Below are 19,143 nucleotides of genomic sequence, written 5' to 3' on the forward strand. Positions count from 1 at the left end.
TGAAACATTTGTTTTATAATTGATTAGACAATATGGTGTGTGAATAGTGGTAATGTGATTGGGCTCTCATATTGCCTATACCAGTAAAGCTTAGACTTATCAAATTTTTTAAAAATAATTAAATAGTATTAAACTGAAGGCCATTTCTTGGTATGCTCTTTAGGCAACATTCTCAGGTATTTTATTCAATGAAGTAGAAAGCTGTGTCCAGGAAACTCACATGTTCTTAGGGCATCTGACAATAGAAAATAGTTTCAACGCAGTCCACAGCTCCATACTAGGTAAAGTCAGAAGGCACAGAAGGCACAGATAATTCCAGTCTCTGTGTGTTTTAGTGATTTGAAGATGTTGCAAAGAAACTATGCACCTACCTCTTTCTTCTAGCAAGTCTTCTATCTCATTTTCTTGAAAGTTCAGTTTCTTGAAAAATAATTCCAGTTAGTGGAATTCCATAGCCTTTCTTCCAACTCATTCCTCTTTCTATTACAATGATCTCCCCATTTCTCTGTCCTAATCCATACCTCCAACACCCCAAACTATCCTCAACAATGTGGCTTCTTTGGGTTTAAATCCAGTGGACACATTTCAATCCTCACCCTACATAATATATCTGAGCAACTGCCACTATTGGCCATTTCTTTATTCTTGAAACTTTCTTTGTACTTTGGCTTCTGTAACACAATGCCCTTCGGCATTGTGTTAACACAGCTTTCTACTTCATTGAATAAAATACCTGAGAATGTTGGCTAAAGAGCATACCAAGAAATGGCCTTCAGTTTAATACTATTTAATTTTTTTAAAAAAATTTGATAAGTCTAAGCTTTACTGGTATAGGCATTTTCTTCCTAGTTAGGTAAAAATAGTGGCTAATGAATTAACAGTGGTTAATGGTTAAATAGATCCTAGAGACAGATTGTTTGGATTCAAATTCTGACTCTTCAATTGCTGTATAAACTTAAGGATATCAATTTCTCTGTGTAAAGGGTTGAAGCTGAGAACAGTAATTACTTCCAGTGGTTGGTGTGAGGCTATAGCTAGCATTTATAAAGATACTTAGAATATTCCTGGACACACAGTAGGCATTACACATATTAGCTATTTTTATTCTCAGATTTATTCCTAGGATTTTCTTCCTCTTTGGACTCTTATTTTTTGTATTCTTGAAGTTTCTACCTGTGGCTCTCTTTTCTCTTTATAATGCAAACTATTTTGTGGGTATTTTCATTTTTTTCCTAGGATAAAATGACCAACAGTATATGGATTATTTTAGAGCAAATCTGTCAATTGTTATCTAGACTTAAATTTGTAACTACCAATAGGTTATTAACTGGACCTCAAACTCAACATTGTCCTAGTTGAAATCCCTTTGCTCTCCCTTTTTTATCATAGTCAGGTCACTGACTGGCAACACCAGCTATGCCAGTCTTCTCCAGTGTGGAATGCACAACCCACAGGGGAGCATCTAAAATGGAGAAAGAAAATAGTAAAACCTCAAGAATGAAACCAAGCTTTCAGATAGTTAAAATTTGGATTGATGCTGGCTTCCACACTGAGCTTTGAAAGGACGAGACAGCCTCTAAGAAGCAGGAATCCGCAGCAAGGAGTTCATCGTGACGCCTTCACTCTTGCCTTTGCTTTGAACATTTTGTGACACACTGCAGCTTTCCTGTGCCTGATTAAGCTGATCTGGCTTAAAAACCAAATGGAGAATTTTCTGAAAAAGATTTCTTCATCTAAAGCACAATATAAGACAGAATTTAACTTTCTAACTTCAAACTCTTAACTACATTTGGGTCTCTAAATTCAGCAAACTCCAGTGTCTTTGCTCAGTCATTCTGCCCATACCTTAGTTGAAACTCTCCTTACTTGTAATCTGGGTGGTTAGTAGATACTGTCCTCAACAGTCCTCCACCTTCAGTTTTACTCCTTCTGCAATCTACTATCTACCCTAAGTACACTCTTCATTTGATACCCATCATGTGATATGCATGCCATTCCCTTGTTTGACATGATTTGTCTTAGTAAGCACAGGTTACTGTAATAAAATACTATGGACTAGATGGCATAAACAACAGAAATAGATTTTCTTACAGTTCTTGCATCTGGAAGTCTGAGATTAGGGAGGCAACATGGGTGGGTTCTGATAAGGGCTCTCTTCTTGGCTTTCAGATCCAATTTCTCACTGTGTCCTCATGAGATCTTTCCTTGGCACATGCACATGGAGAGAGAGAGAGGTATCTTTCACCCTCTTCTTATAAAGCCACCATCCTATCAGATGAGGACTCCACCCTTATGACCTTATTTAATCTTAGTTATCTCCTAAAAGCCATGTCTCTAAATAGTCACACTGTATGTTAGGACTCACCCCTGTGGGATTGGGGGAGCAGGTATCATTCAGCCCATAGCATCATTCCTTGGTTCTCTATTTTCCATTTTGTTAGATGCGTGGCTCCTGTTCATGGCATCCAAGACTTTCCATGAGCCCATGCCAACCTGTCTCTCCTGACTCAGTTCAAATGGTGCCTAACCCAGTATGTTGTGGCTCAAACCCTACTTACCAGTTCTCAGAGTATACATGTTTTCTCTGGATTCTTTGCCTAGTTTGTCCTCTTTTTTTTTCTGAGACGGAGTTTCGCTCTTGTTACCCAGGCTAGAGTGTAATGGTGCAATCTCGGCTCACTGCAACCTCCGCCTCCTGGGTTCAGGCAATTCTCCTGCCTCAGCCTCCTGAGTAGCTGGGATTACAGGCACGTGCCACCATGCCCAGCCAATTTTTTGTATTTTTAGTAGAGATGGGGTTTCACCATGTTGACCAGGATGGTCTTGAGCTCTTGACCGCGTGATCCTAGTTTGTCCTCTTATGCCGAATTTGAATAGTTTCTCTTCATCCTTGTGAACAGGAAATAGGCACTTTTTCTCCAAGAATCCTACACTAGTAATACTTTCTTTTTTTCTATTTCTTGTTCCTCTACCTTAAGTCTGGGTTAGAGGCCCTTCTTTTCTGCTCTCTGTGTAGGTTAATATCACACTACATTATAATCGTTTGTTTACTTGCCTGCCTCCTGTTAGATTATAAACTCTTTGAGGGTAGTGGCCATGTTTTATTATTCTTACTATTATTTATATTCTCATTGGTTAATATTAAATGATTAGATGTTCATTAAATTTTTTGTTACTGAAAAACGTTTTTAACTGTGTAAATTGATAGGTATGAAAATCAATATGGTTGTTATAAACTACAAAGTCTCTTACTCTCCATAAATGTGTTGAATAATGTCACTGCACTTTATTGGACATGGGTATAGAGTGACTGGAAAGGAGACAGTAAGACACTGCTTAACTGTGCAGAAACAAAGCCAAGGGCAGTGGGTGGGGGACAGGGCAGAGGGAAGAAACATAAGTTGAATTTGTTATCATTGAACAAAGCAGAGTAACATATTTGGGAAGTTTTACCTAAACCACAGCTGAGTATCATCCCTCCACCGTCCACTAGGAAGCCTGGATTCCCTATAGTTGAATTTCTGTCCTTTGGTCAGTCAGTACCTAATCACTTAAAACCTACCAACATTTTCCCCTCTGTAGTCCATGCAATCCAAAGCAATCCTGGCTTTCTTTGCATCGAGCCCCCTGCAGCATGGGTGTGTATTAGTCTGTTCTCATGCTGCTAATAAAGACATACCAGAGACAGGGTAATTTATAAAGGAAAGAGGTTTAATTGACTTGGAGTTTCACATGGCTAAAGAGTCCTCAGGAAACACAATCATAGCAGGAGAGGAAGCAAACACATCCTTCTTCAAATAATGGTAGAGAGAAGAAGAAATGAGAACCCAGCAAAGGGGGCTTCTAAGTTTTTATAAAACCCCTTACAAAACCATCAGATCTCATGAGAACTCACTCACTATAAGGAGAACAGGATGAGGGAACTGCTCCCATGATTCAGTTCTCTCTACCTCTCTTTCCTATGACACATGGGGATTATGGGAACTGAAATTGACAATGACATTTGGGTGTGGGGACACAGCCAAAACATAACAGGGTGTAACATTGCTTCTCTGGATTGATTTGAATCCCATCACTCTAGAAAGCCTGTTACAATGCCTCAACTGAGAGGGTTGAAGAAATCATAGCAGTTACATATGTACAGTCTAAAGGATAAAATGCTCTTGCTATCCCAGGATAAGGCACATGGCCAAGGCCTTCCCTTGCCAAATTTGCTGCTGTGTATGCTTTCTTGATTTTACTCTCAGGTTTGGAGGCGGTGGATAGATACTCCAGTTAAGCCTTAACCATTTTTACTTTGTTTTGAATTCTCTCTTCCTGGGACTGGAGTTTGGAGAGAAGTCTAAATGGAGCAATTCTCTACAACATACACATACCTGCTACCCCACTCTCTTGCCCCATAGCTAAGAAAGAATGTATTTACCTATAGAATTGCCCTGGTTCCTTCTTCTAAATTGGTTGTATTATACAAGAACAACTATTTCAAGGGTAGGTCATCAAGAGAGCAAAAGGTCATCATTTGCTCTCTTCCTGTTCTTTAGATGACAGTGTCATTTTCACTTTCCTCCTACATCAGTTTTTTTGACAACTATCAACTTTTCCTAACAAAATATTGACACTATTAAGACAAATGTTTAGTTATTAGAAGGTATTTCCACAAAGAACCAATTTCTATATAGGCAGTCAGTCATCTTTAGTGTTGTTAGGAAGATGAATATCAGGGTATGGCCAACGAATTACAAAAATGGTTAAGTTGAGAATAATTATTTCATAATCATTGGTGAAGTGTTTTCAGAGTTCAACAATTTCCAGAATTTGTTCCTAATAGTGGATAAGGGAAGATAAAACACAGTAATTCACTTACAAGATTTTGTGTGTGTGTGTGTGTGTGTTTGTGTGTGTTTGTTTAAAATAGATAGTTTATCATATATACATGGTCCACTACATAGTCAAACAATTTCTATATTGTGCAGTAAATGGCCACCCAAAGTGCACTCACACATCAAGAAATGTCCTCAGCAACACAGTTGACGAGATGGTGCTTCCAGAATGGATCCGCCACCAGTGAGTCTGATTCCTGTGTCCCACAGGTCCACAGAGCAACTTCCCCATGCATCCCTACCCCCATTCAAACCCATTAGAATTCACACACAAGGTTGTGATGTGCAAGGCACTTGGCAAGAGGAGGGTCTTCAGAACACACTTTCCATCTTGGCGTGTACCTCCCACTCTCCTACCCTGAGGGCACCTGGCAGCAGATGTGACTGTGGACACACTGGAGCACATGGGCCTCTTTACTGTGTGCCAAGCTCAGCCACCTCTGAGTCAGCACCCACTCCTGTGAGAGGGCATACACGATGTTCTTTGCAACACCTGCAAAATACAGCTGTGGGTTCTTTCTTTAGGTAACATATATTTCTGTGTTTTTTGAAGTGATTACCTTTTGCTCTTCTCACATACCAGCAAAACAAAATTACCTTAGAATGAAAGAAATTTTAAACATGTCAAACATATATGAAGCTGACAATTCTCTAAGGCACAGGAATTCACTTTTTAAGAGGGTAGAGAAATAAGCAAAATGACCCAGACATAAAACTTACCCTAAGAAAGAAAATAGCTGGGAGTGGAAAACCAATTCTTCAGAGGACAAAGATAGGAGAATAATTGGTTCAGAAGAAACACTTCCACCTGAAGTATAGAAAAAGCAGGTTGATAACCCTTGTGGAACTATGAAGGAAGAGAACCAGTGCTGTCTTCATAATCATGGAGGCTGGGATGGCCCCCAGTATTAGAGACTCTATTGTGGATGTTGAAAGAGTAGAAGAAAAAGAAGTCATTGCTCACTTGGAAAGGAACTAAAATGTTTTCAGGCCAAAGAAAATTCAATACTCGAATTGAAACTATGAGGGAAAAAAAGATAAATGAAATGCTAGAGTCAAAAAAACAAAAATTTAAAACTTTTAGAGAAATTATTGAAATAATATGTATTCCCCAAATTATTGAATTTATTTACATTTCTGTGTCTATTAAACCTATGTATCATTTCAAAATAAGTGAAGTCAGCGATAGTCTTTCCCCTTTCTACATACCAATCTATAGGTGTGTATTGAATACTTACATATGTCAAATATAATGCCTGCAGACACTACTCAATGCTATTTGAAGTGCCTAATGGCTAAGCTCTGGAGCAATTAGAGTTGGAATGAGAGATGTCTGTGTGTTTACATGTATTATACTTGGAATGGAATGGCATCTAAGTAATTCTGTGAACAGTTTATATTTGGACTACTTCTGGATTTTTTTGTCTCTCTTTCCAAAAGCAAGAAGAATAAAACTCTAGTATAGCAGATTATGGATTATGGATTTAGAAAAATAAACAGATATAATAGCATTAAAATGAAAAAGCAATTCTTGGAGAAATTAGATGTCTTTAAATGCCATTTATAAAGATTATGTATTTAAAATAGAAGGATGACAGCTTTTACACTAGTTTTAACAGCATTATGCAAAAGAGAAACCAACCTAAGATGCCCTCAGAAACACTCTGGACAGAAAACATAGATATTTGGAAGAGAATCATTGGAAGCTGAAGGTTGCAGAAGGAAAGTACCAATCAGACTCTCAAGTAACATATTCCCTATCCTCGCCCTATCTGTGTGAAGACTTTCTTCTCCTTTTTTAATTTTTAATTTTTATGAGTATGTAGTAGTGTATATATCTATGGGGTACATGAGATGTTTCGATACAGACATGCTGTAGGTAATAATCACATCATGAAAGATAGGGTATTCATGCTCAAGCATTTATTCTTTCTGTTACAAACGATCCAATTAGCTATTTTTAATACTTTTAAAATGTACAATTAAATTATCGTTGACTGTAGTCACCCTGTAAAAATATGTATATATAATGCTTCACAAATTTGCATGTCATTCTTGCACAGGGCCATGGTAATTTTCTTGGTATTGTTCCAATTTTAGTATATGTGTTACCAAAGTAGGACTGTATAAAGACTTTGTTAAAAAGAATCAATTCCCTGTGAGGACAAACTTAGAGCAAAATAAAATATTGCAATGCCATTCAGGAGATGGTGAGAGTTTCTCTGATCTTCAGAAATCTATTAAATTTTGTCTTGAAACTTATATCAATTTCAGAGCCAATGGATGCCCAAAGTCCACAGAGTAGGTGATGTTGGTAATGTGCCCATATTCCCTAGCCCAAATTTCAACTCTAAGCACTTGCATATATTTACCATATTTGCTGGGGCCAGAGGTGTCAAGGAATCTCCTCTGTGAATAGTCCTCAAATAATGACCAACAAGAATTATATATAAATACCCTAGTTCCTTGGAAAATACCTCTGAATGGTGTGTTTTACATGGATTCCCCTTCCCTAACATGATGAAGTCTACATTCACAGTAGTAAATGACTTAATAATGAACATCTTTTACTACCTTCTCTTCCTAGTTTCAGTTCCTCCCTGAGTTAGTTGTGTGTTTTTTTTTTCTCCTCCTGAATAAACAATTTTCACTATAGGCTGGGTGAGGTGGCTAATGCCTGTAATCCCAGCACTTTGGGAAGCTGAGCTGGGTGGCTCACCTGAGGTCATGAGTTCAAGACCGGCCTGGCCAACATGGTGAAATTCCAGCTGTACTAAAAATGCAAAACTTAGCTGGGCATGGTGGTACATGTCTGTAATCCCAGCTACTCAGGAGAGTGAGGTAAAAGAACTACCTGAACCTGTGAAATAGAGGTTCCTGTGAGCCGAGATTGTGCCACTGTACTCCAGCTTGGGAAACAGAGTGAGACTCTGTCTCAAACAACAACAACAACAACAACAACAACAACAACAACAACATCAACAAACAGTTTGCACCAGAGTTCTTGTCTCAGTGTCTGCTTCTGGGGACACACAAACTATGGTACCTTCTCTGAGATCTGTATGTATTCCCTGGGTAATTACATTTGTATAGGCCGCACATCCTCATAAGCTAACTCAGTTCCTCATCAGCAGAACTCCACTGCTTCTTCAGATTCCCCAAATAAATATTTCTGGATGTGTATTAGTCTGTTCTCGTGCTGCTAATAAAACAAATATTTTTTGGATATTTATAAAATAAGTTGTCTCTTCCACAACTTTTATAAATTCTAAAGGCTTTATTGAAATTTTGGAAAGGCCAGGCATGGTGGCTTAGGCCTATTATCCCAGCACTTTGGAAGGGCTAAGTGGAAGGATCACTTGAGCCCAGGAGTTTGAGACCGGCCTGGGAATTGTAGAGGGATCCCATCCTTACAGAAAGTTTTAAAAAATAATTAGCTGGATGTGGTGGTTCATGCCTGTAGTCCCTGCTACTCCAAAGGCTTAAGTGGGAGGATCACTTGAGCTCAGGAGGTTGAGGCTTCAGTAAGCTGAGATCACACCAGAAAAAAAATTTGGAAGGCTCTCTGGAAGTAGTCACCGTGACAATGTGCATCTATTCTCTTTCTTCCCTAACTCTTTCTCAATCTCCCTTTTGCAGACTACTTAGGGGAACTCCCATTCTTCTCATTTCAAGAGAGTAATTTCTTTCTTTCAGAGTTTCGGGCCAGCCAGTCAGTGTCTGGAAGTCCCACATACTATTCCAAAAAATTTGTGCCTTTTCTCAAAGATAATTATATCCCCTGGAGGAATTCTGGAGTCAGCGTTTGAAGTAATAACAATTTTTTTTTTTTGAGACAGAGTTTCGCTCTTGTTACCCAGGCTGGAGTGCAATGGCACAATCTCTGCTCACTGCAACCTCCGCCTCCTGGGTTCAAGCAATTCTCCTGCCTCAGCCTCCTGAGTAGCTGGGACTACAGGCATGCATCACCATGTCCAGTTAATTTTTGTATTTTAAGCAGAGACGGGGTTTCACCATGTTGTCTAGGATGGTCTCGATCTCTTGACCTTGTGATCCACTTGCTTTGGCCTCCCAGAATGGTGGAATTATAGAAGTAATAACATTTTATGCACTTTGTTATGTTCAAAACTTCACTGTATGTTCATACATTACTTTTTTCTTTTTTTTTTTTTCCTGAGAAACAGTCTTGCTTAGTCACTCAGGCTGCAGTACAGTAGTGTTATTCATTGATCACTACAACCTCTAACTCAGGGGTTTAGCAATCTAATTCCTATATTTTAAAACTGTTATTGATTATTCTTTAAGAATAAGAATAAAGCAGTTATTCTCAAAGTTTTGTATAGAGTAAACTGAATAGATTCTTTTTTCTCGATTAAGTATTCAATCATTTTCAACTTTCTTTTTTGTCATCTTGGTAAACTGAGCTAAATAAATTCTCCTAGTATAGTTATGAATAATGGTCTGGAATGAGTCCACTAAACTTGACCAGAGGTGGAACCACGTTTTACTTTAGTCACCCAGGCTGGAGTACAGCCCACCCAGGCTGGGCTTGGAGTAATACAACTTGGGGTGTGCTCTTAGAAAATAAAATATAAGAAAAGGTAGAGGAGCCTTGGAAAGTCCAGAACCCTGAAATTCACCTCTAATTAGCTTCACGGTAAATCTGCTTTAGTATCTGGCTTTCTGACAAGAAAATAGCATGTTTTAAAATCATCCCTTCTAAAACAAGAAAGGGTATTTAGAACATTCCAAGAATATAGCAAGTCTTAAAACCACTCCATCAAAAACAACCACAATATTGAGTACTTACAATCTTTCAGGCATTGTAAGAAGTTTCCTAAGACTAATTTATTTAATTTATTTTAATCCAAAATTTACAGACGAGGATACTATAGGACAAAGAAGTTAAAAAACTTGATTAAGGCTGCACAAACTGTGGTTTGGAGTGGCTCTAAAGCCAGCACACATAACCTACACAGGTGTATGTTGTTTCATTGCACTTTGCCTTATTGCACTTTACAGATAATGCTTTTTTATTTTATTTTATTTTTTAACAAATTGAAGGTTTGTAGTAACCTTCAGAAAGTCTATTGGCATCACTTTGCCAAAATCATATGTTCACTCCATGTCTCTGTGTCACATTTTGGTAATTCTCACAATATTTCAAAATTTCCGATTATTATTGTATATATTATGGTGATCTGTGATCAGTGATATTTGATATTAATATTATCATTGCTTTGGGGCACCACATATGGTGCTCATATAAGTTGACAAACTTAACTGAGAAATGTATGTATTCTTACTGCTCTGTCAGCTGGCCATTCTCCAGTTTTTTTTCCTTCTTCTCAGGCCACCCTATTCCCTGAGACATAACAAAAATGAAATCAGGTCAATTAATAACCCTACAAAAGCGTCTAAGTATTAAAGTAAAGGAAGAGTTGCATATTTTCCACTTTAATCCAAAAGCTAACAATGATTAAGGCTGGGAGTGGTGACTCATGCCTGTAACCTTGGCACTTTGGGAGGCTGAGGCAGGTGGGAGACTTGAGGTCAGGAATTTGAGACCAACCTGGCCAACATGGCAAAACTCTGTCTCTACTAAAATACAAAAATTAGCTGGGTGTGGTGGCGCATGCCTGAGGTCTTGGCTACTTGGGAGGCTGAGGCATGAAAATCACTGGAACCAGGGAGGCAGAGGTTGCTACAAGCCGAGATCACATCACTGCATGCCAGCTTGGGCAACAGAGTAAGACTTTGTCTCCAAAAATAAAAAAATAAAATAATAAAATAATAATTAAGATTGGTGAGGAAGGTATATACAAATCTGAGAGAGGCTAAAAGCTAGGCCTCTTGTGCCTAACAGCTGAGTCATTAATGGAAATAAAAAGTTCTTAAAACAAACAAAAGTGCTGTTCTCTTCTAGTGAACATACAAATAAGAAAACAAACAGCCTTACTGCTGATATAAAGAAAGTTTGAGTGGTCTAGGTAGAAGATTAAACCAGCCAAAACATTTCCTTAAGTCAAAGCCTAATCCAGAGCAAGGCCCTAACTCTACAGTTCTATGAAGGCTAAGAGAAGTAAAGAGCTGCAGAAGAACAATTTGAAGCCACAGAGGTTTGTTCATGAGGTTTATTAAAGAAGCCATCTTCATAACATAAAAATGCAAGGTAAAGCAGCAAATGTGAAGTAGAACTGCAAAAGTCATCCAGAAGATCCAGCTAAGATTATTGATGAAGGGGGCTATACTGGACAACACATTTTCAATGTAGACAAAACAACTTTCTATTGGAAGAAGATGCCATCTAGGACTTTCATAGCTAAAGGAAAAGTTAATGTCTGACTTCAAAGCTTCAAAAGACTCTCTTGTTAGGGGCTAATGCAGCTGATGACTTTAAGCTTAAACTAATGCTCATTTATGACTTCAAAATCCTAGAAGTTTTATGATATAGTTTGGCCGTGTCCCCACCCAAATCTCATCTTGAATTCCCATGTGTTGTAGGAGGGACTCAGTGGGAGGTAATTGAATCATGGGGCAGGTCTTTCCCAAGCTGTTTTCATGACAGTGAATACCTCTCACAAAATGTAATGGTTTTAAAAAGAGTTTCCGGAGAGGACTCAAGATGGCGCTGTGAGAACAACCCAGGAATGAAGCTCTCGCTGGATGCGCGGAGAGGGTGAGTTGGGGATGCATTTCCAGACGGATCTTAGTTGCCCACAGAATGGGGAAATTCCCAGGTATAAAAGAGATGCAGGGTGCCAGGCAGAGGTCTTGGCTGGTGTAGCTGACAGCCGGTGCAGCTCCGGCCTGCGCCGGAGCACAAAGGTGCTCCACAGCGCTACATACAAAAGCGCACTGTTATGGGTGCCCTGTTGAACTGGCAAACTGAGACCTGAGAGGGCTGAACTTGAGACTGAATGGGACTTGGACAGTGAGCCAGCCCAGGAAATCCCAGGGACACAGCGTTTGAGGTAGCGCAGTGCAACAAACAAAACGGCGATTCCAAACGCTCCCGGTGAGGAGGTTTTCTTAAAGCGCAGCTCCATGGGGGAGGGGCATCCGCCATTACCGAGACAATCAGCTCCTACTGAGGTAGACGCCCATTGCTGATGCAGCCTGCCATTGCCGAGGCAACCCGGTACAACAGAGAGACTCCACCGCAGGGTGTAGCCCGTGGAAACAGGGCGGAGAGTGCAGCAGAAGGGCAGAGCCTGCAGCAACAAGACAAACCTCACACCAGCAGGGCGGAGCCTCGGCAGGCAAATAGTGAATAGACTGCCTCCTAGCTGGGCAGGACAGTGAGGCAGACACTCACAAGGAAAGCCCCAACCCCCATCCCCAGACAGAGTATCTGAGAAAAAACGGTTTTTTTTATGAGTTATGATGCAGCAGAATTAAACATAGCAGCCTAACAGCCCTGAATGAACAACAGAGCTCACAGCTCAGCACTTGAGCTCCTACAAAGTACAGACTGTCTCCTCAAGCAGCTCCCTGACCCCTCTATATTCAAAAGACTGACATTTGGCAGACATCATTCTGGGACAAAGATAGCAGAAAAAGAAACTGGTAGCATTCCTCGCTGTTCCGCAGCTGCTGTAGGTGCACCCCAGACAAGCAGGGCCTGGAGTGGACCTCAGCAGTCATACAGCAAAGGGGCTAGACTGATAGAAGGAAAACCAAGTAACAAAAATACTTCATCATCAACAATCTGGGCATCCACTCAGTGACCCAATCGAAAAGTCAGCAACTACACAGACGACAGGTGGATAAATCCACAAAGATGGGAAGAAACCAGCTCAAAAAGGAGGAAAACACCCGAAACCAGAACACCTCGCCACCTAGAAAGGACCAAAACTCCTCACCAGCAAGGGAACAAAGCTGGATGGAGAATGACTGTGACGAAATGACAGAATTAGACTTCAGAAGGTGGATAATGAGAAACTCTTGTGAGCTAAAAGAACATGTTTTAAATCAATGCAAAGAAACTAAGAACCTTGAAAAAAGATTTGAGGAAATGATAACAAGAATGGATCCCTTAGAGAGGAATATGAATAAATTAAAGGAGCTGAAAAACACAATACAAGAAATCGTGAAGCATGCACAAGTTTCAATAGCCAAATTGACCAAGCAGAAGAAAGAATATCAGAAGTCGAAGATCAACTTAATGAAATAGAACGAGAAACCAAGATCAGAGAAAAAAGCGCAAAAAGGAATGAACAAAGTCTCCAAGAAATGTGGGACTATGTGAAAAGACCGAATCTACATTTGATAGGCATACCAGAATGTGACGAAGAGAATGAATCCAAGCAGGAAAATACTCTTCAGGACATTATCCAGGAAAATTTCCCCCACCTAGCAAGACAGGCCAACACTCAATTGCAGGAAATACAGAGAACATCACAAAGATATTCCACAAGAAGAGCAACCCCAAGGCACATAATCGTCAGATTCAACAAGGTTGAAATAAAGGAGAAAATACTAAGGGAAGCCAGGGAGAAAGGTCAGGTCACCCACAAAGGGAAGCCCATCAGACTCACAGCAGATCTCTTGGCAGAAACTCTGCAAGCCAGAAGAGAGTGGGGGCCAATATTCAACATTCTTAAAGAAAAGAACTTTCAACCCAGAATTTCATATCCAGCCAAACTGAGCTTCAGAAGTGAAGGAAAAGTAAAATCTTTTGCGAACAAGCAAGTACTCAGAGATTTTGTCACCACCAGGCCTGCTTTACAAGGGCTCCTGAAAGAGGGACTAAACATAGAAAGGAACAACCAGTACCAGCCATTCCAAAATCACACTAAATGCTAAAGAGCATCAACATAATGAAGAATCTACAACAACAAACAGGCAAAACAGCCAGCTAGCATAAAAATGGCAGTATCAAATTCACACATAACAATATTAACCCTAAATGTAAATGGACTAAATGCACCAATCAAAAGACACAGACTGGCAAATTGGATAAAAAGCCAAAACCCATCAGTGTGCCGTATCCAGGAAACCCATCTCACATGCAAGGATACACGAAGGCTCAAAATAAAGGGATGGAGGAAGATTTACCAAGCAAATGGAGAGCAAAAGAAAGCAGGAGTTGCAATTCTCATCTCTGATAAAATAGACTTTAAAGCAACAATGATCAAAAGAGACAAAGAAAGCCATTACATAATGGTAAAAGTATCGATACAACAAGAAGAACTAATGATCCTAAACATACCCAATACAGGAGCAACCATACATACAGCAAGTTCTTAACGACTTACAAAGAGACTTAGACTCCCACACAATAATAGTGGGAGACTTCAACACTCCACTGTCAATATTAGACAGATCAACCAGACAGAAAATCAACAAGGATATCCAGGGCTTGAACTCAAACCTGGAGCAAGCAAACCTGATAGACATTTACAGAACTCTCCACCCCAAATCCACAGAATATACATTCTTCTAAGCACCACATCACACTTACTCGAAAATTGACCACATAATTGGAAGTAAAGCACTCCTCAGCAAATGCAAAACAACTGAAATCATAACAAACAGCCTCTCAGACCACAGTGCAATCAAGTTAGAACTCAGAATTCAGAAACCAACCCAGAACCGCACAGCTTCATGGAAACTGAACAACTGGCTCTTGAATGTTGACTGGATAAACAATGAAATGAAGGCAGAAATAAAGAAGTTCTTCGAAACCAATGAGAATGAAGACACAACATGCCAGAATCTCTGGGAGACATTTAAAGCAGTCTCTACAGGAAAATACATAGCAATAAGTGCCCATATGAGAAGAATAGAGAGATCCAAAATTGACACCCTATCATCAAAATTGAAAGAGCTAGAGGAGCAAGATCAAAAAAACTCAAAACCCAGCAGAAGACAAGAAATAACTAAGATCAGAGCTGAACTGAAGGAGATTGAGACACTAAAACCCTCCAAAAAATCAATAAATCCAAAAGCTGGTTTTTTGAAAAGATCAACAAAATCGACAGACCACTAGCCAGATTGATTAAAAAAAAAAGAGAGAACAACCAAATAGATGCAATAAAAATGATAAAGGGGAAATCACCACAGATTCCACAGAAATTCAAACCATCATCAGAGAATATTACAAACAACTCTATGCACATAAACTAGTAAACCTGGAAGAAATGGATAAATTCCTGGACTCCTGTGTCCTCCCAAGCATAAGCCAAGAAGAAGCTGAAACTATGAATAGAGCAATAACAAGGTCAGAAGTCGAGGCAGCAATTAAGAGTCTACCACACAAAAAAAGCCCAGGTCCAGACGGGTTCACAGCCGAATTCTACCAGACACACAAAGAGGAGCTGGTACCATTTCTTCTGAAACTATTCTAAATAATCCAAAAAGAAGGAATCCTTCCCAAATCATTCTATGAGACCAATATCATCCTGATACCAAAACCCGGCAGAGACCCAACAAGAAAAGAAAACTTCAGGCCAATATCCATGATGAACATAGATGCAAAAATCTTCAATAAAATATTGGCAAGCCAATTGCAACAGCAAATCAAAAAACTTATTCATCATGATCAAGTAGGATTCATCCTGGGGATGCAAGGCTGGTTCAACATACGCAAGTCTATAAACATAATTCACCACATAAACAGAACCAAAAACAAAAACCACATGATTATCTCACTTGATGTAGAGAAGACATTTGACAAAATTCAACAGGCCTTTATGCTAAAAACCCTCAATAAACTCGGTATCGATGGGACGTATCTCAAAGTAATAAAAGCTATTTATGACAAACCAACAGCCAATATCATACTGAATGGGCAAAACTGGAAGCATTCCCTTTGAAATCCAGCACTAGACAAGGATGCCCTCTGTCACCACTCCTATTCAATATAGTACTGGAAGTTCTAGCCAGAGCAATCAGGCAAGAAAAAGAAATAAAGGGTACTCAAATAGGAAAGGTGGAAGCCAAATTGTCTCTATTTGCAGATGACATGATAGTATACAAAGAAGACCCCATCGGCTCAACCCCAAAACTCCTGAAACTGATAAGCAACTTGAGCAACGTCTCAGGATATAAAATCAACGTGCAAAAGTCACAAGCCTTCCTCTACACCAATAACAGACTTAAAGAGAGCCAAATCAAGAACGAACTGCCATTCACAATTTCCACAAAACAGTAAAATACTTTGGAATACAACTCACAAGGAACGTAAAAGACCTCTTCAGGAAAAACTACAAACCACTGCTCAGCGAAATCAGAGAGGACACAAACAGATGGAGAAACATTCCATGTTCATGGTTAGGAAGAATTAATATCGTAAAAATGGCTATACTGCCCAAAGTAATTTACAGAATCAATGCTATACCCGTCAAGCTACCATTGACTTTCTTCACAGAACTGGAAAAAACCACCATGAACTTCATATGGAACCAAAAGAGAGCCCGCATAGCCAAGTCAATTCTAAGCAAAAAGAACACAGCGGGGGGCATCACACTACCGGATTTCAAACTATACTACAAGGCTACAGTAATCAAAACAGCATGGTACTGGTACCAAAACAGAGATATAGACCAATGGAACAGAACAGAGGCATAAGAGGCAACACAACATAGCTACAACCATACAACCTTTGATAAACCCGACAAAAACAAGCAATGGGGAAAGGATTCCCTGTTCAACAAATGGTGCTGGGAAAACTGTCTAGCCATGTGAAGAAAGCAGAAACTGGACCCCTTTCTAACACCTTACACCAAAATTAACTCCAGATGGATTAAGGACTTAAACATAAGACCTGGCACCATAAAAACCCTAGAAGGAAATCTAGGCAAAACCATCCAGGACATAGGAGTAGGCAAGGACTTCATGAACAAAACACCAAAAGCATTGGCAACAAAAGCCAAAATAGACAAATGGGACCTAATGAAACTCCACAGCTTCTGCACAGTAAAAGAAACAGTCTCTAGTGTGAATCGGCAACCAACAGAATGGGAAAAAATGTTTGCAGTTTACCCATCTGACAAAGGGCTGATATCCAGAATTTACAAAGAACTCAAACAGATTTACAGGAAAAAAACAAACAAGCCCATTCAAAAGTGGGCAAAGGATATGAACAGACACTTTACGAAAGAAGACATATATGAGGCCAACAATCATATGAAAAAATGCTCATCGTCACTAGTCATCAGAGAGATGCAAATCAAAACCACATTGAGATACCATCTCACGCCAGTTAGAATGGCGATCATTAAAAAATCTGGAGACAACAGATGCTGGAGAGGATGTGGAGAAAAAGGAACACTTTTACACTGTTGGTGGGAGTGTAATTAGTTCAACCATTGTGGAAGACGGTGTGGCGATTCCTCAAGGCCTTAGAAATAGAAATTCCATTTGACCCAGCAATCCCATTACTGGGTATATATCCAAAGGACTATAAATCATTCTACTATAGGGACACATGCACACGAATTTTCATTGCAGCACTGTTTACAATAGCAAAGACCTGGAATCAACCCAAATGCCCATTGATGATAGACTGGATTGGGAAAATGTGGCACATATACACCATGGAATATTATGCAGCAATCAGAAATGATGAGTTCATGTCGTTTGTAGGGACATGGATGAATCTGGAGAACATCATTCTCAGCAAACTGACACAAGAACAGAAAATGAAACACCGCATATTCTCACTCATAGGCGGGTGATGAAAAATGAGAACACATGGACACAGAGAGGGGAGTACTAAACACTGGGGTCTATTGGGGGGAAAAGGGGAGGGCCAGTGGGAGGGAGAGGTGGGGGGATAGCCTGGGGAGAAATGCCAAATTTGGGTGAAGGGGAGAAAGGAAACAAAACACAATGCCATGTATGTACCTATGCAACTGTATTGCATGCTCTGCACATGTATCCGAAAACCTAAAATGCAATAAAAAAAAAAATAAAAATAAAAAGAGTTTCCCTGCACAAGCTCTCTTCTCTTATCTACCACCATGTGAGACATGCCTTTCATTTTTCACAACAATTGTAAGGCCTCTCCAGCCATGTGTAACTGTAAGTTCATTAAGCTTCTTTCTTTTGTACGTTGCTCAGTTTCAGGTATATCTTTATCAGTGGTATGAGAACAAACTAATAGATCTTAGAAAGTGTGCTAAATCTACGTGGACTATGCTAAGTGAAACAGAAAGCCTGGATGACAGCACATCTGTTGTTAGCATGGTTTGTTGAATATTTTAAGCCTATTGTTGAGAAGTACCACTCATAAAAAAAATTTCTTTTAAATATTACTGCTCACTGACAATGCACCTAGTCACCCAAGAGCTCTAATTGTGATGTATAAGATTAATATTATTTTCATGCCTGCAACACAACGTTCATCCTGTAGCCCATGGATCAAGGAGTCATTTTGACTTTGAAGTTTTATTATTTAAGAAATACATTTTGCAAGTTGATAGCTGCCATAGATAGTGATTTCTCTGGTGGATCTGGGGAAAGTAAGTTAAAAGCCTTCTAACATATTCACTGTTCTAGGTAAGAATATTTATGATTCATGAAAGATGGTCAGGATGTCCACTTTAACAGCAGTTTAGGAAAGTTTGATTCTAACTTTCTTTGGATGAGTTTGAGGAGTTCAAGACTTCAGTGGAGAAAGTAACTGCATAAGTGGTGGAAATAGGAAGAAAACTGGCATTGGAAGTGAAATACATCTTCAGAAATGTGACTGAATTGCTGCAATCTGATAACACTGATGAATGAGGAGTAGTTTCTTAAGGATGAGCACAAAAAGTGGTTTATTCAGATGTAATCTAATCCTGATGAAGATGCTATGAACATTGCTGAAATGACAACAAAGGGTGTAAAATTTTATATAAACTTAGTTGATATAGCAGGAGCAATGTTTGAGAACATAGTTTTGAAAGATGTTCTAGTGCCCATACAATGCTATCAAACAACACTGCATGCTACACAGAAATTTTTCAATAAAGGAAAAGTCTATCTCTGTGGTACACTGCATTGTTATCTTATTTAAGAAACTGCTTCAGCCTCCCTAATCTTCAGCATCCAATACCCTGCAGCAAGACCTTCTACTAGCAAAAAGATTCCAACTTGCTGAGGGCTCAGATAACTGATAGTATTTTTTTTAGCAATTAAGTAATTCTTATTTAAGATATGTAACTTTTTAGACATAATGCTATTGCACAGTTAATAGACTACAGAATAGTATAAACATAATATTTATATGCACTGGGGAATCAAAACCTGTACATAACTTGCTTTGTTGCAATAT

General features: G+C 39.3%; 1 non-coding gene across 1 annotated transcript; it reads right to left on the reverse strand.

Moving 5' to 3' along the window:
* Window positions 1-6,898: 6,898 nt before the first annotated feature.
* Window positions 6,899-7,003, reverse strand: LOC118154941 (U6 spliceosomal RNA). Its single transcript, XR_004745192.1, has one exon. It is a non-coding gene; the product is annotated as a U6 spliceosomal RNA (small nuclear RNA).
* Window positions 7,004-19,143: the final 12,140 nt, after the last annotated feature.

Source organism: Callithrix jacchus, chromosome 6 (assembly GCF_049354715.1).
Source record: "Callithrix jacchus isolate 240 chromosome 6, calJac240_pri, whole genome shotgun sequence".
Classification (NCBI taxonomy): Eukaryota; Metazoa; Chordata; class Mammalia; order Primates; family Cebidae; genus Callithrix; species Callithrix jacchus.